The 22044-nt window shown below is 43.6% G+C and overlaps 1 protein-coding gene across 1 annotated transcript in view; it reads left to right on the top strand.

Moving 5' to 3' along the window:
* The window catches only part of PAPPA (pappalysin 1), a 362370-nt gene that overhangs the window by 65686 nt on the left and 274640 nt on the right, over positions 1-22044 (top strand). The window contains exon 3 of the mRNA XM_013182853.3: positions 15240-15428. The gene's annotated coding sequence lies outside the window, so the exon portion shown is untranslated. The remainder of the gene's footprint in view (positions 1-15239; positions 15429-22044) is intronic.

Genomic DNA, 22044 nt, shown 5'->3' with positions numbered 1-22044 from the left:
GTTAAAACAGTGGCTGCCCATTCTGTTAGGACTTTGGGCTATCACCGTTCAGAGAGGATCTGAACTAACCACTGTGCCATTGGGAAGAATATGTTAAAGTTGAGTTTTTCTGCCAGTTTCTTCTCAATCGCTTTTGTGTGTTCTGTCTGCATCACCAAAGACATCAAATTCCACGCTGAGGAATATTCTTATTTCACAGGCAATTGTTAAACATACTCACTGTCAGATGCACTGCTTTATGCTAAGTGACATAGTAAAGGACTTGGTTTGGGGGGTTTAATCGTGTTCATATTCAAGGCATAGCAATTTTTTATTCACTTGTGAATAACAGACTGACTCTATCTTATCACAGGAAAAAATGCTGTCTCAATAGAAGATGAAATGTAGTACTGTAGAATAGCTTAGGTTTGCTGTGAGGGGGAGCATCGGGATGTTTCTGGTCCAGCCCCCCACTCACAGCAGGGCTAAGCTTGGGGTTAGGTGGGATTGCTCAGGACCTCGTACCATTGTGGTCTGAGTGTCTTTAAGGATGGAAACTGTGTAGTCCCTCTGGCTAATCTGCTCTACTACCCACTTGCTCTTATTATTTCTTCCCCTTTCCAGCTGGAATTTGCTTTACTGCAACCGGTGTGTTTTCTCCTACTTCTTTGTGCGCCTCTAGGAAGCACCAGGCTCCATCTTCTCAATACTCCCCTGTTTGGTGGTGGAAGACTGATGAGACTTCTCCTTCAGTCTTCTCTTTAGCTTCCCTTTCATCCCCAGGTGGAGCAAACTCAGCTTTCTCCACTGCTCTTCGTGCCTCATGTGCTCTGTGGTCTGTTACTATCTTAGAGGTTCTCTGTTGCCCTTGCTTTGGTTTGTCAATACCCTTGTTTTACTGACTTGGGTTTTTGCTTAGGGTTTATTTGTGCCTGAATCCCATTTTTAGGTAAATATAACTGTCTTAAGACTCTCTCCTGTACTTTCTGTTTTGCTGAAATGAATTTTAGCTCTACTCAGTTTATTTGAACTTGTCTCTTGCTTTATGCAGAAGCTGGAAGTAGAAACAGTGAGAAGAGTTGAGTATAAAGGTACTCAAATCAGCTTGTTGTTCTCAGAACTCAGTGCAAGCATCGCAGTGAAGTAGCCAGGAGCTTGCAGAAGTACTCCGAGTATTTGAATGTATTCAAACATTCAATGTTCAGACTTTCTTGTCAAATTCTTATACTCAGCATCCCACGTATGTCTTAATCAGATCAGAGCTATACTGTACAGTTGACTGTCTTCGTATTTCCTCGGGCCCAAATGAAGTCGGTAGCTATGTATCCTTCTCACAGACAATTGGGGAAAAAATTAAAATCTGGAAATCATTCAGACAAGGATGGAAAACATTTTCAATTTCGTAAGTAGCTGAGACAGCTTTCACATGAGTGCTCACTTTTGTCTGAACACCCTTGCTCTTCTCTTTACCTTTCAGGGCTCGGTGTTTCCCCTTCCAGAACCATATCGTTGTCAGAAGCGCAGGCACTTCTGGGGTATGTGTATCAGTGAGGTGGGAAGGCAGCTGTCTTCTACCAGGGACATGCAGTTTTGTTCTTTCATCTTGTTTCTTCCTGTAATACCAATGCTGCAGAATCCTGGAGCTTTTTCTGTTGCTCCTCATCTACCTCCCACCCTTGGGATGTAGTGGGTTTGTCACTAAGCTGCTCTCAAGGGTTAGAGTCTGGAGCAGTCTTGCTGATGCTGAGTTCCCCAGCCGATCAAGGACTTGCATCGGGGTGTAAATGTTGCGACGCCCTGATCTGTGAGCATGCGCTGCTACCCCAGCAGCTCAGTCTGGTGTGTGTGGCTCTGGGCACAGCCTGGCCAGCATTGCAGCGTAGGCAACCCGCATCCATGGGCACGTTATACAACTTGTGCAAGCTCCCCACCAGCAATCTGCGGGGTCTCTGCATGGCAGCTGCCCCCTGACACACAACTGGCAGGATCCTACTGAAACCATAGTACAAAACTCACATTAGACTTGATTTAGGGACCTGAATCAAACTTCTATCTGTATAACCTTTTTTCTGGCTTTGCTTGTGGAGAGTGGTAGAAGGTGCTGTTATCTTTGGAAGTGACTGGTTGTGCGGAATTGTCTGTTAGGAGCTGAAATACAACTGTCTCTTATTTTAGCTGGAGGCATTTCGTATAAAAGCTCCTTTAACTTGTAGCTGTATTGTAAATTTAGTTTTGGGGGTTTTAATATTAAAGGCTGCCCAGCGTTTAGTATTAGTGAGAGTGAAATGACATGAATGGGAAATGGAGGAGTTTAAATATTCAAAGGGCAGTAAATGAATTAGGCTTCATTCTCCTACTGAAGGAACTGTTCTCTGTGTTCCTCTGCAGCATTTATGCCATACATTATGGCTTCAGACTGAGGATACATAATGCATTCAGGCGCTATTTCCACTTTCTCCTTTTTTCAGTTCAGTGTCTTGCATAGCTAAAAATCAATTTGTTATTACATGAATCGCTGCAGGACATAAAGCTGTCTATGTAACTAGTCCAATTAATATTTTTGCACAGTATTTTAATCAAACGTAATAGCCAGGCTGTTAAATATGACTACTCATCAGTATTTTCCAATGGGCCTTATTTTTTGTGAATAAATTGTTATTGCAATCCATCCTTGTGCCATTCCACTACTTCCATATCAAAATGAAGTGTTCTCAGCAGCAGCTGAGAAAGACTGGGAGGCTGAGATTGTGGAGGCTGCCTTAGTGTCTTCAGTGAACAAACTAGGCCATGGTAAGATGTTCTGAATCTGTCTGTGAGCATTTCAGTTCCATTTCACTAGCCTTGTTATAGAAGTTTGCTAGATCTCTGTTTTTGGTCACTTTAAAGCCACCTGAAGCATGGTTGGCTCCTTGGAGGACTGATGGAGGTACCTGGGCTCTCCCTGTTCCGTAGTTCGCTCTAATTTACTCCAGTTTGCTGCAGTGTTCAGAGGGGCATGATCCATATGGAGGCTGTGGCAAAGCAAAACACCCAAGCTCTCAGGCCTTTCCTTTTCTCCCTGTCTGTTCTCACCACCGAGATCAGGGCTGAGTTTACTCAGGCGTAAATCTCCTGGTTCTGTGCAAGCAGAGAAGTACGAAGAGGTCGTTGTACCAAGTCAGCTATTTTCTTTCCCTGGTGGAGCAGGGAGGCTCAGTAATACATTCTATAAAAATAATGCTTGTACATTTTATTTTGCACTCTCCTGCAAAAATGCAGTTGGAAATTACAGTCTTTGGGAAGTGATCTGTTCTATCTCAAAGCAAAGAGAGAACGGGGCCAAGGGTTCTACCAGGGGGTGTAACACACTGCGATGGCGTTGTCGGTCTGCTTGAAACAATGGCACAGCTGAATGTAGAAATAAGTTCCTGGAGATTATCACAGTAACACTTTGCACTTTTGCTACCAAGTCTCGGTCACTGTCTCAAATAACTTGAGTGCTTTTTGGATGTGCCAAATCGCTAGGCATGTCTGTATGTGTGGCCAGTGGTAAATTAAAGAAATGTGCTAGAGAGAGCCTTGGTAGCCCCCCAGCCTGATGATGTGCTGCTGTTTTAACCCAAGAGACTGTCTTGACCAGCTTTGTTACAGTTGTTTATCATTCAAGTCAAGCAAATATTAGGCTAAATTTTAAATATTTGTGTGTTGTTATTTGTGTGCATGCAGATGTTCATGTACGGGAGGCTTTTATCATTCCTTTTACCTACAGCTTCCAGGCAGTCCTGTGGCATTGGCTAAATATGGGCTTGAAAGATTTCTGTGTTGCAAGTCTTTCTTCTGTTCTTACTTCTCTTTTCTGTTTTCTATCCTTATTTCTAGTATTTTAGGACTAAAGAGAAAAGGAAGAGGCGGAAGGATTAAAAAAAGGGGGGGAGGGAGGGAAGACAGGAGGAGAGGAAGGAACCTGTGTCCAACCTAGCAACTTCGTAAAAAAAAAAATCTAGTTCAACCAAATTCTCAATTTATCCAGTGCCTCAGCTTTCCATCCAAAAACAAAACCCGTTTTGACTTTCAGGAGATCTGGGTTTGCTGTACTGAACCTTGAATGAAAAAAAAATCTGTATTCTGTTAAGGCATACCCTTCTTGTCAGGAGGACCTTCTACTGAGATGTTTTTGAATGAGAAACCATAGAATGGTGAAGTATTCACCTGCTTCAGCAGCCTCACCTCCTGCCTGGAGGTTCCCCAGTCCATACATTGATCACACGTACTCTGGGTGAGCTCTTCGAACCCTTGCTGCTCCTCACATCCTCCAGGTACAGATCTTGCATTAATTAAAAGAGGTGGCCCTTTTACTTTCTCCAGAAGTCCCGTCACTGTGCAAATGCAGCCTGAGGGATATTTCTTTTCCTCTCCCAGCAAAGATTGCATAAGGATTGCTAGCACGTGGATCCAGTGCGTGGTGTGCAGCAGCCAAATAATCATGGATTTAAGAGTCCCTCAGCACTCATTCACACGCCAGACTGTAACCGCTCTGATTTTCCCCTTTCAGCAGCTGCAATACCCAGGCACAATGGGGTGAGTTAAGGTTAAGGATGTCGTTTCAGCTTTAACTTGGAATGTCCTCGCTTTGATGGCCCCAAGCCAAATCCTTAACATTATTTTAATGTCGTTTTTCTTCTTCGTTTTATGTTTGCATACATTTAAAAACAGAGCAGGGGTTACTTATGTCACAGCTGTGCATACTTTCTAAGGCCAATGGATAAATACAGGCTTTATACTCCAAGAGGAAACTTTTCGCAGGACCCAAAATACAAGTTGGTTGAGAGCTCGGTTGGTGGATGTGATTGGCAGCTGGTGCAAAGAGCTCACTTTCTGCCCTGATTTTGATGGAATTGGGCTGGTCTATCTCTGCTGAGGATCTGGCCCTGTGTTCTTCTCAAAGCTCAGAACATTTTCCTGGCTACTTGATGTACATTTTTGTTTGTATAGAATTATCTCTCTTCCCACCCATTTCCCCTTCCTGTCTTTCCAGATTTAGGAGTTCATTATGCATAGACTGAATCTATTTTTCTGACATTTTTTCTAAAGAAAAAATGTTTATTTATTTGTATGCCAAGCAAGTTCTGCATGTTTTGCAGTGGTACCCAAGTGGATGGGTTGAAATCTCAGCTGAGTGAAGTTCTTCAGTTTGCTTACTGGAATCTTCCCCAGCAGCTTGACTAATTCTTCCTTTTCTGATCAGAATTAATGATGTGTTAAACAATGTTTTAGTCTATTTTTCTGGTATTTAAGCATTGAACCAGTATCCCTAGCATGACGCTTCAAAGTACAAGAATGTTTTAGGAGAACCTTTCAGGCAAATGTTTGGGCATTTTAAAAAGGAACATATACTTTTTCTCAGCTTTTTTCCGTCCAAGTCAAAACTTTCAAATTTTTCTTATTCCTTCAAACAAAGTGTTTGAAAAATCTGGAAGCCATCTTTTCTACCAAAACAATGTGGGATTCTGGTGGAGGAAGATCAAAAGGGACCCAGCAAATACAATTTATAATTCTAAATGTGTAGTTACAACTGCAAAAACGAATGACAGCAGGGCTGGTTGAGACTAGTGTTATCTGTACCTGGATCAAAATTCAGAGATCAGTGGAAAGTTTCCCACTGACCTTAATAAGCTTCAGGTCAAGCTTCAGGCTTGTAAGATGAAATTTATTTCTTTGGCATCCCTCTATACACTGGGAAGCCATCTCATAAGCTTAGAAGCTCAGCAACAGCACATCTCCCCCCCGTATTGTGACTCGCTCTGGTTTCCTGCAGATCCCTCCAGAGCAGCGGAAGGTTTGAACATGATGTTCATTTACAGATGCACGGTGCAAGTTCCACCCCGATGCTCCTACGTGTGGTTCCTGTCCTCTGGGGCCGCGGGGAGATGAAACATTCATGTCTTCTTGGCCCCCAAGCTCAGCTAGCTGCAGCAGTGGATATTTTATGTAGTCACGCTATCCCCGCCATGCCCAGGCTTTTCAGGTGAGCACTAATGCTCAACCCAAAGACATAATTGCAGCGTTTATGGTCAAAGTAAAACTGATTTGACTCTCCCGGCAGATGGATTTCAAAAGCATTCTCCTTTGTGTCAGTGCTAGTACAGCAGTTGCTGTGTTCCTAGGTGGAAAAAAGAATGGTTGCATACTCGATTCTTTAGAAATCTGTATTCTTATTAAAAATACATATTCGGTATTTCTGAATGCAAGAAAGGGAAGAAGAGAAAACACAGCAGCAAGAGGGAGGGAAGTCCTACTCTGAGCATCGTGCGGGTTTGTTCCTTCTGGATGTTTTGTTCGCAGTGGTGAATTCTTCCTCAGCCACGAGCAAAGAGCCGAGTGAGGCATGTTGTCCTGCCTGTGTGCTGCCATCCCTATCGCGTGTGACTTAGTGCCAAACCTGGCAGTCTTCTGAGTCGAGGGGGTTTGAGGTAAGGCTCCAAGGGGCAGGTCCCTGCTTTGTTGGGAAGAAGCAGAGACGTTTCGTATCCTGTCGAGCTGAATGGTTTTGCATTTTTTTTCCCTGTTGCCTGACCTGCTGCATCTTGCTGGAATGTGTGTCAGGCCCCTTCTATTTGCACCTTGGCACCGCAGTGTGCGGTCAGTTAAAACATTTGCGTTTGCCTTGCAAGCTCTGCAATTCTCTGTTTTGCCTTAAAATGTGATCACCTCCCCCATTTTAATGCTGGTTATCCACTGATGGGCCAGAGCAGACCCAGCCCGGCTCCCAGCACCTTGGTGCTGGTGCTCTGGTGCTCCAGGGCCTTCCCGAGCTGAGCAGCAGTCAGGACAGGAGCTTCTCCACGCACTTTGTTGTAAAATGCACCAAAACTTGGAAGCCATTTCAAGTGCAGACTGTGCTGAGAGCTGCATGAAATTTGTGTGTGACGTGAAACTTTATTCTGGAGGATCCTGAGCTGAAGGTCAGACCCTGGCAAGCCGGTCAAAACCTCACTGCATTTTAGTGCATGTAATTGTCATGTATGGGGCTCCAATTCATCCCCCGGTCATGTCTGTCTTTGTAAGAGTCACAGCTTTCCATGTCCTGACCCAGCAAGTTGCTTCAGAGGTGTGTTAGAGCTGGACACAGATTCTTGTTACTTCCAAGCACACATGCGCGTCATGCCTGTCCTTGAAGGTTAATCCTCATCTTCCATGTGCCCCCTTCTGTAGATACGGCACTGTCTGTCAGCAGTGACCACAGGTTGTGCAGGGATCTGCGTGTGGCACCTGCACCAAAAACCGAGGAGGAGTCAGAGCACGTAAAAGCAAAACAATCCAAAATAAGCATCACAAAACCGTTGCAGAGTTTTTGCACTTTCGTTTCAAGGAGTTAAGGTTGTAATTCTTCTTCCCAACGGAAGAATTAAATGGTGTCAACAATTTTCCACAAAATAAAAAAGCTGTGTTTGGAAAAGCACTTTATTTCCCCAGAAGAAAACTATTTATTCTGAAAAAACAATTTCAGCCATCTCTGGTATGATGTGAGCTTCACTCTGCAATAACCTGTAGTAACCTGAGTATACAGGGAACTAAAAATAAAAATAATTATTCTTTCTTCCTCGAGATAGTGCATGCTTGCTGAAAAATAAGCAGAAGGCTGTTAGACAGGTGCAGGCAACAAGGACGTTAGCTGAGTGCCATCCCTGCAGCAGGGGTGTTTACATGACCCTCGCAGGGTGCAAATTGTTAGTTTTGCTCTTTTGTGAGCCTTGCTCTTTAGCCTGCATGAAAACGCCATCAGCGATGTGAGAATGCTGCTTTTGAATAGTGGGATCCAGCACCAACGTTTATGTAAACCCTAATTTAGGAGGCAACTTGTGCTTAGTGACTTTTTCCATGGCACGCGGCTTGTGGGGGTGGGAAAGAGCATGTCTCAGACACTGTCTGGTGAAATTCTTGCTTCTCTTAGGCAAGAGAAATTCATCCTAATTGACTGAATCCCACAGCAATTCTTTCTGAAGCAGCCCCACTTCTGATGGACACAATTTTAGCTGTTAGTAGAAATAAAAGCGATGGCTAAAAGCTTGAAACTGTGGCTGAAAGGAGAACTAAAAGCAGGAATTACTGGGCTTAAGCTAATATCCTGTAGCAGGGAACAGGAGCGGAGTTGCATTTTCTTTGGGGCAGACGAGTTTCATTCGGGTAGCTTATAGAGCAAAGGTGGCTTCTGGTAGGTGGCTGCACAGGAATCACTCCTGTCCTCAGGTGAACTAAACAGTACCGTCCGAAACGAAACCAGCCTTGGTGGTGTTCTTAGCTCGAGGACACGAGGGTCACACTGTGGGTACTGCAAGCAGGCCACTGCACGTGTAGGGTGATCAGGCGTAGTTCTTAGAGGATGCTGAACTGCGTCGGGAATAAAGTCTGAGCCTGAAGAAATGTTAGGAAAGAATAAAGTACTTCTTCACGTTTTCAAATTATTATTCTCTCCAGCAGTAGTAAACAGATGGTATACTTTGGCAGTATATATTTTTTTAGCAGGGGAAAAGTATCAATTGTATGCTGAACTAGTCAAGTCAACTCTTCACAGAGTGACTCTGGTCAGATTTATGGCTGCAGTGAGAGTACTTGACTTGATGACTAAATAAATAGCACCAGCAAGCTTGCCATCATTGTAATCCTGATCAAAGCCCCCAGGTTGTCCAGGAGAGGCAGATGGACTCACCCAGAGCTCCATCCGCTTGCATCAGCGACTGAAATGTGTCAGAGTCAGAAGTTCAGGGGAGAGAGAAAGAAATGACTCACTGCTTCTTTGCCTAACAATAAAGTCATTCAGCTGAAGTGGAGACAAGTCATATCTGATACCATATTTTTATATCCTTTTTGCTTATTGTAATTTATTTTCTTCAGATTGATATTGCACAGAGAAATATGATGCATTGTTCTGAAATTAAATTTGAATCTGTATCAAGGCAATTTAATCCCGCTTGGAGTTGGTGCATAAAGGAGCGAACGTAACCTTTGGTAATTCCCTTGGTCGTAGTTGGCTTTTTCTTGTGCACAACAATTTAAAACAAAATCACTTTCTCTAATGAGAGACTATAAATTATTACTTTAATGAGACACATGACGTTTGAAGAGCTGAATTCCCACATTCCTCCTATCTGTAAGCCTGGGTACCTCGAGGGATGGGGAAAGAGCCATGGTGCTGAATTTCTGTGTTATAACATCGCTTAGTATTAAGATGATTACTACAATATCATTAAGTCCCAGTTGGGAATCTGGACTTCGGTATGTTGACTATTGTTTCCATCTAGTGCAAGAGAGTCTTAAAATGCTTAGAAGTGAAACAAGAACTGGGAGGGGAACTTGGACCTGCCCAAAACCAAAGAGCAATGGGGTGACATAGTTTCTCAGAGTTTCTCCTACGCTGCTCCTACAAGTGCACTGCTTAGTGTTTCAGTAACTTATTTTTCATAGAGATCCTGGCATCTTATGTTCCCTCTTACAAAAATACTATTTGGGGAGGATTATTTACATATTTCCCTGGATAACTTGCATGTTGTATTGTGGTATAAACAAGTTAAGGCTCAAAAAGCCAAAAGCATCACAGTGAAGTTGGTTCCGATCTCTAGCACATGCTGCAGTAGCTCCGCAAGGTGAAACTCCGTGGTTAGGGACAAATCCTGGGGAGAGGTGAGGGGTAGCGGGAGTCCTGTCTGGATTTAGGAGTTGGTAAAGCGGAGAATCCAGTACAGCCTTTGGTGAGTTATCTCATGGTTAGTGTCCGTAATACCAAAAAAATCCCCTTTTTTCATTCAAACGTGTTTAGTGTGTGCTTCCAGGTGTTGGCAGCTCTGGTGCCTGGTTCTCAGCAGTGGCAAATGCTCTGTGCCCTCACACAGCGTTTGGGTGGCCTCAGGCTCCACATCACGTCTGTTGCTTCTGCCTCTTCTGGGGCCACCACGAGCTTCTCTTCTCTTGACCTTGCCCTGCACATGTGCATGAGCAAGCCGGAAGGAAGCTGTTGGGCGCCTGCAGATCACCGCGGTGCTGGCATGGCAGCATCCCTCTGGCCTGGCTGGGGATCGCCCTCACCTGTGCAGCTGTCCTGGGCAGATCCTTTCAGATGTTTTCGGAAGCCAGCTCGGACAGGTCCTGACCAGGAGGACAGAGTTTGTGTCTGGTGGGATGCGGCCACGGTGTCATTACCAGCAGTGAGACAAGCACAAAGCTTGAACAAAGGTCATTACGTGGCTGATCTCTGAAGAAGTACAGACCTGTGGCCAAAGGGGCTTAGGCATCTATAAGGAACTATGACTGCTGCACAAGTGTATATTTAAATGCACGTTTGCATACCAAATACATAGCACTCAAGATATTGATCATGCAATTCCAGACTATCCCAATGTATTCCTTCATGACATTTGTAAAATCAGCCCTAAGTAATGTGATAAGAGTGCAGAATATGATTGCTAGGTTATTCTTTCTTGAAGAAAGGCAGTTTTTCATTTGTTCTCAATAGGTTCTCCAGTTGCTGGTGTGATAGTGAAACAATTTAATGTATTAGCATATTTATAAACCAGCATGTGCTCTCGCGGACAATTTCTGGTTTGAGCTAAATGTATTTCTGGTCCTTCACCTCTGCCAGACTAGCCCAAGGCAGAGCTGCCTCAGCAGACATTATGTATGTGTCGTCTTTTCAGAAGATGTGTTCTTTGTGATGCGGACTTTCATTTATTATGTATTTATACAGCACTTAGCATCGTGGAAATCCTGATCTGATTGATTTCTAGCACTTGGGCAAAAGAAACGTTATGTAATAACAATCATTGTCCCTTGTTGCCTTTCAGGCACTTCAAAATTTAAGTAGACTAGATTCTTAAAAGAGGGTTAATATGAAAATTAAGTAGAGTTGTTCTGCATAGAGAACTGGTGTTTCTCAAATGCTTTCAAAACTGTAAAATGATCTGTGAGTAGCCAACAAAAATGCATGTTGACAATGGCCAAATCAAACAGCGATTCAGAATTTGAATTAAAGGTCATAAAAACCCTGTATGCATTAATCACGAAGCTCCGGAATTGGTATCAGTAGCAGCTGATAGCTGTTGAATAGACATTTTAGCTTAATTTTAAACATTAATAAACATTTATTAAACTTTAACTCCATAAGTACTTTATAGCTAAAAAGCTATAATAATGGCTAGGCTGGGTGGAAGTATGGGCTATTAGTGCTTATTCTTTTGTTAGATGTATCACCGGGGGACTCAGACTGCTGTGAAAACAGGTTTTAGGAAACCATATTTGCAATATTTCAAAGAGCTATATATCTTACAGTAAGGGCTTTGGTGTATCAGACTCTCAGATACTTGTGAGAAAGTTAAACTTTCAAACTAGTACAACAGCTATTTAAATGATGTCTACACTAAGGTTATATCAGGACATTTTCGTTTTGACCTAATCCAGCTCTCAAGAAATTCTTCATGCGCAAGATCTACATGGCAGCTGCTCAGAATGGATGGCTTAGTGACTAATTTGGTTCTTGACTCTAAATCTGTGAAAAATCCAAGGGAAATGCCAAAAAATGAGAGTCAAACATGTCAAGTGTTTACATTTATGAATCTGCTGAAAATACAATTTTAACTGTTTTTGCAGACACTGAACATTTTTCTCTGCAAAAATATAAACCTAAGTTCTTCTTTACTTGGCAAATTGACCTTTCTACAGATCTTCATTTTCTTTTTCTCCTACTCATTGTCATTAAACACCAAGATCAAGCAAAATTCTTTGTAGAGTTTAATGTTGTTGTATCAAAGATACAATGGCTAGTTAAATAATAGAGGAATAGGTGGATATGACCCATGAAGTTGAAGAAAATGAATCTGTGGAAACAAAGCTGTGTTTTAAGTGACTAGTAGGCACTACTGCTATGGGGGCTGGGAGCCCTGCAGCGCTTCTCCATGTGTCTCTGAATCACTGGACTATTACAGATACCCAGATATCCGTATGTGTAATATCTAACAAAATGGAGTTCCACGTTTGAATTGCATCTCTGGTTATTTGCCTAATAAAAGCAATGGATATGTTAATGCTAAGTGGGAAGGAACAGTACATGTCAGCAGGCAGCCAGCAAATGCCCTTTCCTAGTAATTGCACTTCTCGAGGATAATGGTCAGATGAAATTACCTAATATTCTTTTTTTGTGTGTGAATTCCTTTACCATTCATTGACACATTGTGGGGTTCTTTCAGTAGCGTTTCCTAATGAGCTGTGAGAATGTGAAGGGCGTGAGCGATTTTTAGTTGACCTCATTGGTCTGAATTCACGTTAGATGGAGATGCTGGAGAGGTCAGTCATCTGTTTCATCTCAGGAACTGCTCAATAAGCTTTTAATGATTCACTGCTGTGGAAAGATCACTCAGTGTTTCAGGTGAAAACACCTTGTCCTTAAAATGCACTGGATGCCTCTTTTTGGACAATGTGATTTGAGGGCTCTAAAGCTTGCTGGTGAAGCTGGAGATTTTCACGTGAGGCTTTACATTACCCAAAAGACCTTCTTATGCATCTTGAAAATCTCAGCTCCAGCACCTGCTGGCATATATATATAGCCAGGGGAAGTGTGTGGAGTTTTGCCTGCCTTGCAGTTGAACCTGAAACATGATCGGTGGAGAAATTGGATGGAAGATGTTTGTAGAATGAACTGTGGACCCGATGATAGGAGCAGGAGTTACCGAGCAGCAAGACGGTCTTCATGGTTTCATCTTGTATCAAGAGCATGTTATAGTATTGATTAGGACAGATTGGGTGGTTGGAATTATCTTGGAAAACTATATCAACAAAATTATTCCTCTGGGTTGCAAAAAGTTTTTTTCAAAGGGTGAAGATTTAGTCCCAAACTGGTTAAGTTCCAGAAGGCATAAACTTTCTTCCTACCATGACTCTTCCACGCAATTTCCAGTGGACATGATAAACTTCATCTCCTGTCGCTGTACGTGAGGAGCTGTTGTATTTGACCTTTGAAGTGACTACGTTTTGATGGCAGAGTGCTAAACAAGTTCTGCTGGGGTCTTTCTGGATAAAAATACCATGCAAATTTATTCTTTACATTAGATTTATTTCTACCCCAGCTGACATGACAGTAGAGGAGAAGTGGATCCTCAGGAGATGTAAATTATTGGATGCGTGTTTCTGTCTGCCAAGAACCTGTCCAGGATGTCTTCAGTCGTACTGCTCAAACTGCAGTCAGGGGCATGTCTCAGTCTTCCAAGGTCTCTTTGTCAAGCGCTTGGTGCTTCATTTAAACCATCTTCTGAGCCTGGAAGAGTTTTTCTTGGCTGGCCTAAGAGACGATCACCTTTAGAGTAGCTTGTTCTTCCCCACGGATTTGAATTTGCACTTGCATGTTGGTATTAGGCGTCATTGCTATCCCCGGTGCTCCTGCAGCGTCAGGCAGCCTGGCAGCATCCTACAGCAGGGCTGTGGTCATCCTCACGGGGCCGAAGTAGGAGAGAGCAGTGTTGCTGAGGGAAGGTGCTGGCTGCCCTGAACTTCCCTGGCTAGGGCAGATCTCCAACAGGTCAGCCTCCAAACATGCAGTCCCCTAAAATCCTTTTCACAAGTGGGTAGGCTACTGGTTCACATTGTAGGAATAACTTAATGCAGATAGAAATCTGCAAGAACTGAAAGGTCACGTAGGCTGCACGACTGAGCATCTGAAGCTCGTGAAGAGCTCTCCAAAGAAATGGGCAGAACTATTTTTTTGGAAAATATTCAGTAAAAATATTAATATCTTCATGGACAGGAATAATCTGGGTCATTACAAGCATCTCATGAGAAAGGCTTTGTTTTTTTATAGATATTCTTTTATCCAACAACAACGAATTCTAAATTATATAATAGCTTGAAATTAAGCTAATTTTAGAGAAAGAAATAGCAAGTAAAAGTGATCTAAAGCAAAACAGGATATTTCTAAAGTTTAAAAGGAGAGCAATTCACTTTACCCAAACCATTTTTTTCTCCATTTCCTCATTAGCTCTTTGACTCATACAAACTTTCTGCAATTCCAGCTTTTTTTGTCTGATTCAGGATGGGGGTGGGAGGAGAGGGAGAATCTTCAAAATCCTGAAAACCTTTTTTGCCCAGATCTAACAGCAAGAGCGAGAAATCGCTCCAGGTGACCGAGAGGAGGTAGCTACAGCGTGCCCACTGCCGAAAGCGCTCCACAAAGTCTCATCGCCCTTACATCAATACGAATGGAATTAACTTCCTTCATACCCCAGATGCTGGTTTGCGGTCTGTATTTCTCACGACTGCTATTTTATTTGCATTTTAGCTAGATGAAGTTCCATTACAATTAGTTCTTAAGGCTTCCTGAGGAAGTTCCTTCATTCTGAGATCAGAAAAGCTTTGCTCTGCTGAAAAGTTTCTAGTAAGGAGAGGGGAGCCAGCAAAGCAGAGAGCTTGTTAGCAGAGCTGGTCTATGCTTTGGATTGATTTTGTTTTCTCTAATGGCTCGATCATAACAGTTGCTCTCTTAATTTTTGTACAGGGTTGTGCACATTTCAGGCAATGTAAATATATACATTGGCATGCTTATTAGCTCTGCTGTTTAAGTTACAGATATTTGATAGTGTATAATAAAACCAAGTGATCCTGTATACCATTTGTCATGCTGAGCTTGGACTCATCTCTTTGTACTCCCACTCCACCCTTTCCAACTTCATTATATTCCAAGTGTTCCTCCTTGCTTGGAGCAAAATCAATCCCCGTTTTGCATTGGGTGGAAGAGGAGAAATGTGTGCTGGGATTTTTCTCAATGCGCAGAGCTGCGTGCAGACTTAACGCTCGCTTAAATGATAAGCGTGGGGCTACCCCATGGGGGGAACATTGTAAGACAGCTGAGGTCATGGTCACAGCCTCAGCCCCCATGTACTAAACTGCAGAAAGAAGTGGAAATACGAGGGGCCCTTTCCACTTATCAGGAAGAACACTACTGTGAACGCTGCTTCCCTGGGCCACCGTATGGTGCATGCAAAATAACAAGTTCCTGCAGCTCTTAGAAGTGATTTTTTTCATCGTCCCTTCACTTCCAAACACCCTGTTCCCCGCTGACCCAGTCTGTGTTTCCCTTGCTGAGGGACCAGCTTCTGCCACCAGCTAAATTCGTAAGGCCTGGGTTGGCATGGTGGGGGAAGATGCTTTTTTCTAACGTAGGTGGAATTCTCTAGCCAGGGCTTAGAGGATGCTATTTACATCCATGGGACCTCAGAGAGGTTAAAAAATGTGCCTTTCTATTCCAGCCTGGAGTCAGGTGCTGATGTACCTGTATAGCTGTCTCAGGTGAGACGCCAGTGGCGAAGCAGAGATGGATGAAGCTCTAGTGCAAATGTCAGACATCCCCAAACTGAGTCCCGTCTTGCAGCAGAATGTGCTCACAGCTTACAGCCGTCAGAAGGAAGAAGTGCCCCAGAGACCACCTCCCGGCCACGGTAATGGCAGCGCGGGCGTGTTATGGGGCTGCACGGAGTTCTGAGGGGTCTCCTTGGCCTTTACCCCTTCTCTTCACACAAAGACCAATGGTTCAGGCAAACCCTCAGAGTTTTACTCTGAAGCTTTTGAAATTGTCCAGCATTGCCAAAAGAAAGGATTTGCTGACAGTCACAATCCTATTGGCAAACCTAGGTGGATTTATGATCTTGGGTGGAAACCAATTTGAACTATAATTTTACATGAATCTGATCCCTCTCCTGAGCCAGGCAAAAATTCATGATTCTGGCTGATTTTTCACACTCGACTTTCGAGCACTTCTGTTCTAATCCGAACTGAAGATAAAACCGTGGGCACGTGATTCTGTGTTAGCCAAAACCTCACGCTCTCACAAGTAGGTACCACTCTGTTCCCTGCTGCTTAACTTCTCTCTAGCTCCAGGTTATGTTGATGTCTCCTGCTTGGTTGTCTTGTCCCCAGAGGAGCATGCGGGGAGTCACGTATGCTCCAGAATGTAAACTGAGGAACATGTTTAAAACACATGTTGCTATCTCCTGTTGTTATGACAATGAAGTTATGATTACTGAAAGCACTGCAGTGTTACCTCCCCTCCTCGCCTTAGCTCCTACCTCCACTTACCCCCCACAGAAACCCGATGCCATTTGGGGAACAGCAATTGGGGCATTTGGAGTTTGGTTTCTTGCTTCTGCTGCAGACGCTCAGTGTGGACATGGAAAATTTCTTCAGGGTTGCCTGCATGTAGGCAGGCATAAGAGTTAAGTGGGTGCAGTCAAGTCCCCTGCAGATTTTCTGCATGCTGCAGCCACTGTTTGTAAACAGGAATACACATAATAGGTTGAGAAATCAGCTCCAAAACAACAGGCATTGTTTGTGTGCTGAGTAACTCTAGTGATCAATTAGGATCTGGAAAAAAAACATGTTGTGTCCAGATGAATGTAAAACCAGAGCCTCTCCTGCCAAAAACTCCAACTGATACCTTTCGAAGCTCTGGAAAGTTTAGCTAACATTTGTTTTCCTCTACTTGATTCAACATCTGAGAGTAGTTTTTAATTTTTTTAGCAAACTAATGAGAAAAGTTATAAAAATAGTGACATATCAGGTGACCACCAGGCTAGCTGCCACTCTCACTGCCTCACGACAGAGACACGATAGGGTGGTGGTCACAATGTCCAGAGAGAAGCCCCATGAGCTGCACCCATCCCATTTTTGTTGGCAAAGAGGGGCCCAGGCTTGATGTGGTGCTCAAGTGGCATCGTCACCCGTCGGGGTGTGTGCTGCATGCACAGCGAGGGCACCGAGTTGTGCTGGAGGATGTACAGAGTGTGCTGTGTCCCCTCATTGGTAAGGGATGTTGGGGTGCATGGAGCGTGCTGCGACCCCTCATTGGTAGGGATGCTCGTGGGCTGACTCACTAAAGGTGCTGAGCCCCAAAACGTTGCAGTGACAGCTGTTGGGGTAGCAGGAGCCCAGTGGTGACTCGCAGCTCCCTGAGCACTGATGGAAATCAGGGTCTGGGTGCACCTGGCTGGGTCTTGAACATCTGTGAGTCGGCTGTGGTAAGGATATGCTCAGGTGAGCCAGGCAGCCTTCATCTCTTTATCCTCTGTAATATGAGGCAACATCTTTCATCCTTTCCTGCACATCCGTAACCCCTGCTGGAGTCAGGGTTTGTCTGTAGCCCCCTCCCACGTCGCTGCCAGCACCACGGCCGTCTTCCTCCTGAGCTCTACCTTTGACAGCTCTTTCCGAGCGGTGTCGGTGACTGCAGAGCCACTCAAGGTCAGTGACCACGCAAGGACAGCAGCAGCCTTGTTTGTGATCTGGGGAAAGCGCTTCAGTTGCTAAATGGATTTGAGTCGAGTTTGTTTTTTATCATCCTGAAATAACCACTGTTCAAACAATTGTAATTCTTCTGATGTCTTTCTGGAAAGCATTTGGCTTGTTTGGCAGTGCAGTGTTGTGTAAATAAATATGTACCGAGCATCAAAGTCAAGGAGGAGGGTGAGTTCTCAAATAATTATGTAAATAAATCCACATAGCGCTCTGCGATATCAGCTACCACATGCATTTATATTAATCAGTACGGACATTACTGACAAGTGAATCTATTCTGCTTCATTCTCCTGAAGGTTTCAAAATTAATGCTTCGTTTTCCTCTGTATTTCACTGTAAGGGAGGCAGGGGGATGGCAAAGCAGTCTTATCTCAGCATCCCCTTCAGGTGTCTCTGGGAGGCTGAGCCCAATCAAGCTTTGCATGAATAGGGGCATAGCGGTACTAAGCATGAGAGAGTTTACTAGCTTGATACAAACCTTTTTTTTTTTTTTTCGTTTTTTAAAAAAATAAAAACCCAACAACAACAGAACACGGGAAAAAATACACACACTCATTTGCTGGAATGGCATTCATTTGTCGATCTCATCTTGACCTCTTTGGGGAGGCTAAAGGACGTTCAGTGACTGTGAAGTGCACAGACTTTTGTATATTATCCTCAGATGAACTTTTTCGATGTTCCATTGACAACATCTGTATTTCAGCCAAGCTGAGTGGCCCTCCATTTTTCTTTATGCAAAGACCTCGTTTATTTGTCCAGGATTTGGCACCCACACTTAATCACAGAATAAGTGAGAAAAAGCAGTTGCTCTTCCTGCTTCTGTGATATTTTCCACCTGAACTATTAAGCCGTTGAAGTGCATTGTAGGAAGATGGGAAATCTTCCAGTTTGGTGGTGACAAAGGCTACCTAAATTGTGAAGCTGGATCCTTGTCTGGGGCTCCACCAAACCTGGGGGTGATAACTGGCTGCCCCTGGCCCTAAGGAAAAAGAGGAGCAAGGGCAATATGACCAGAGGTGAGGGAAACCAGGAATAAGGTGTGAGGGCGTTCTGTTGGAAAGCAGGGAAAACATGAAAATACCATGTGGAAGCGATATTTTTGTTTATGAAGTTAGGTTGTGGCAATCAGCCCACTTGTTAAGTCAGAAGGGTAGGAGGGGAGACCAGGAGACCAGTAGAGGAAGAACGGGTTGTTCGCTGGCTTTTAATTCAGGGTCTCAAAAAACTGGGAACTCAACCCGGGAGTTAGCCTTAAAATCACAGTAAATGAGAAATGTCTAAAATCAGCATCTTGCTGATTATTAATTCCTGAAGAGATGAAGTGTTCCTTTCTTGGAAAGGCAAATGCTTCAGCACCAGGAGGGGTGAATGCCTGGGAGACCAGTGGGGAGGAAAACTGAGGGGGCAGAGAGGGCCGTGTTGAGACCACGACCTCCCTAATCCCTGCCTTGTTTGCTAGAATTCACCCAGCTTTGGTTTTCTTTTATTTTTTCTTTCTTTTTTTTTTTTCTTTACAGAATTATGGCAAGTTCCAGGTAGCGTGTGCGATTACTGAATATGTTACAGCTCATGAGATTATTTGCTTTATAGCAGGGTGACAAGGTAATAAGCACTTAAGCAAGACCAGTAACGTGGATCCTCGTGTTTCAGTTTGACACTGAATAGTTTGCGAAAGGCCATGCTTTAGTTTCAATTCACAACGTGAGAACGTGGTACAGAATCATTTATTCATGTTCCTGGCTTTTTTCACTGCTGTGGATGGGGATCTATGTTTTCATTGTATCCTGAAGGTGAACAAATGTGCACTACATGCATCGTTAAAATTCACCGCACCTCCAGTTAAGATGCTCAGCAAAACCAGCATTGGTAAATTGATTAATTAGATCAATTACTTAGATTTTTTCCCCCTCTGTGCTTGCACAGTTTGCTTCAAACACCAGTGTTCAAAATTGCACTGCCTGAGTTAGATGCATAACTGATTACTTTTCTGGGTAGACATCTCCTCTAGCCAAAACACTACACGTTGTCAACTTGAAGCTATTTGTTCAATTCATACCGACTAACTAATGGATTTGGCAAATACTGTGTTTGTACAGTATAATATATTGGTAAACTGAAGTACTTGGGCGTCCATAGAATCTGTTCTTATTGTTGATGAACAGCCAGTGTTTTTCTTCTACTTGCTGCTTTTTATTAAGCACATATTATATGTAAATGTAAATAAAGTCCTGATAAAATGTTTATTGATAGATTATGTGCCCTTTACATAGGGTTTAAAGGAAAAGTGAGTAATTTTAATCAGTGAAAAATCACAGCACAAAATAAAATAAAAAAAAAACTTTCAGGAATGCAAGCTAACTTGAATAGACTCTAGGAATTGGGAGAAAAGATCACCTGAGAGACTGAGCAAAGGGAAAAGCTGTCAGACTGTAGGGAGTCATAAGGCCACATGTTCAAGCTATCCCATTCAGAAAGTGTAGTAGGAGACTAAATTGTTTTAATCATGAGTTCATCATCGACCTCAAATGCAAGAAAGAAACATGCAAAAAGGAAACTAGGTCAGGCTCCCAAGAATGAGAACACAAGTGTAGTGGGAGCACAGACAAAATCAGAAAGGCCAAAGAACTAAATAAAGAGATAATTTAAGAGCCATTGGCAGAAACTAGATATCATTGTGTATCACTGTTACAAGCGGCTGTTCTGCTATACAGTGGGGAAAGAAAGCTACCAACATATATCAGCACTGAAGATAATTGTTTAATGTCTCTTCTTCATATGAAGTTCAATGCTAATTACATGATTTCTGTAATTAGGAATAGCTATAAAGCAGTAAGGTCCCAACCTAGATCTGTGAAAATGGGCTAGGGCCAACTTGGACAATTTAGGCATTTTCAAATAGGTTGGAATTATTAATTTAATTTTAGAACACTTAAAAAACAAGATATTTCAGTGCTGCAAGTGGGGTTAACTTGCAAAGGAGAGACTCAGAAGCCTGGGGAAAAGGCTAGCCCAGTGAATACTCCGAAACAAAGAAAAAGGAAGAGTTGCGCAGCTAGAGATCCACCAACTTAACATCAATTTCTGGAAAAGTATATGAACAAGTAATCTAACAACCTCTCTTAAACACCTATGAGATAATGAGTATGAGAATAACATGCCAAGATCTCATCAAAGCTATCTAATTTCTTTGTGCAACTTGACAATGGGTCCTGTGGATGCAGAAGCAGCAGCAGATTTATGCATCGAGACTACAGTTAGGTCTTCGGCAGCATCTCAGTGACATCATATGTAAGTTATGGAAACATTGTCTTAGCCCATCTAAGATCTTAATTACTTTCAGGAGGGCTATTTTCTCTTTATTGATTGGAGTTGGGATCTACAAGGCTTACCCTAGGCTTTACCTCCTGGACTTCCTACTTAACTTCCTACTTAAAGGCTTCTGTAAGTGCATGAGGTACGGTGGGATAAATCTCGGCCAATATTCAGTGCTATCTTGTCTTCTGTTGGCTTTATGGAATTGCTAGCAAAAGATGAGAGATTTCTTCATGCTCAGTCTCACAGGTTAACTTGCAGAACGCCTCCTGAGGAGAAGGGAACCCCTCTGCAGGTGATTCACGTGTGCCTTGCTGCGAGCAGGTGAAGGAAGGCCCTCGCTGGGTGAGGTGTGTGTGTGTGTGTGTACGTGGTCTGTACTGGCTTCTGCCCTGAGGCATCCTTCCACAGGATGCCAGGAATAAGCAGTGAAACCACCACTGGACTGGGATCTGGGGTGAAATCGAGGTGGGAGCCACTCCATGTGCCTTCTGCAAACACCTCCATGCGCACTACCCCTCCTGTCCCAGCAACCCAAAGCAAACGCCTGGTTTTTCAGTCTTAGAATCAGGCCTAATTGCAAACCAAGCCCAGTGGCCAAAGGACAAGAGCATGATAAATGCCAAATATTTGTGAGAAGCCAACTTGTCCCAGGGAGGGACAGCTGCTCCTAATTTGCCTGAGAGAATCGTATTTTAAAGCTTAAAAATACAATAATTTTTGTGCATAGCAGGGCAGCTACTCCCTACCCAGAAGGGTTTAGTATTTGTGTGCCTTGGCCTGCCAGCTGTGAGATGGGAAGAATACTCGTCTGCTCAAAGGGGGACTTTGAGACGTGCTAAATTATTTCAAGTTTTTGAGGTCTTCAGCCAAAATCTGCTGATTGTGCTAGGCTTTTAGATACTGAGACCTGCATCAGGTTAACAGTGACCGACTTGAATTTAGCCAGGTCTTCCAGTCCAGAGGGACCTCAGCGTAATACAGGAAGGTAAAGATTGTGGACATTTCCCTCTTGGATTGAAGGAGCTATTTAGGAAGGCACACGTCCCTACAGAAATGGGTGTCCCTCAGCCTGTCTCAAAGGGAATGGAGGAAGCCAGAGCCCACCTGGGCTGTGGGCACAGCCTGCATCTAGGAGGGCTGTGAGGAGAGGAGTTTGAGGCTTTTTGTAGCCTGCAGCTGAAAGCTGTGGCTGTGACTGCTGCTTTTGCAGGTGGGATATCCTCTGTCGGTGGGGGGGAGCCCCGCTGTTAGAAGTGATGAACGTGCGAGTTGGAAGGTATCAGCACGTACTGAAGGTGTTCAGGCCATCTCTGGATACTTGCAGAAGGTGTCAGTGCGCTGGGCTGGGAGCGCTGTGCCTTAGCTTACAGCCTGGGTGTGGGCTTCAGCTGCTGCTGCTGCGCTGGACATCTGATGTGAGAGGTTCACAGGAAATAAGAAGGAAGGGAT

Source organism: Anser cygnoides, chromosome 20 (assembly GCF_040182565.1).
Source record: "Anser cygnoides isolate HZ-2024a breed goose chromosome 20, Taihu_goose_T2T_genome, whole genome shotgun sequence".
Lineage (NCBI taxonomy): Eukaryota > Metazoa > Chordata > Aves > Anseriformes > Anatidae > Anser > Anser cygnoides.
Note: the sequence above shows the minus strand (reverse complement) of the source record. Positions and strands in the feature narration are given on the sequence as shown.